Source organism: Penaeus monodon, chromosome 32 (genome assembly GCF_015228065.2).
Source record: "Penaeus monodon isolate SGIC_2016 chromosome 32, NSTDA_Pmon_1, whole genome shotgun sequence".
NCBI classification, from domain to species: domain Eukaryota; kingdom Metazoa; phylum Arthropoda; class Malacostraca; order Decapoda; family Penaeidae; genus Penaeus; species Penaeus monodon.
The window spans coordinates 29066224-29066669 of NC_051417.1; positions in this window are offsets into that span (position 1 = coordinate 29066224).

Sequence of the window (446 nt, forward strand, 5' to 3'; positions counted from 1 at the left end):
TAACAATTAGACATGATAATTGTCCCATCAGATAAATGATTTAAATCAAAGGGTGTCAAAAATATAGGAAGACAAGGTTTTGTAAGAATTACTTAGCATTCCACTATGATATTATCAGTTATTGTTATTCTCATATTCTCATTTGTTGCATTTCTCATATTCTCATTTGTTGCATTATCATCATATTGCCATTTATGATAATTATACTATCATTCTAATACAACTTTTTGCATCACTCTTTTTTTTTCATTTATTTCATTGTTATTATCACACTGCCTTTTATAATAATATCGTAATATCATCCTTTATCATTTTATCCTTTCATCATTTACTCTCAAACATCACTCACTCACAGATATTCAAATGTATATAACTAATTCGAAGAAACAAGACCAAAAATGCTGATAGTAATTGGCATATAAAATTGTTCCAAACATTCCCCAGTT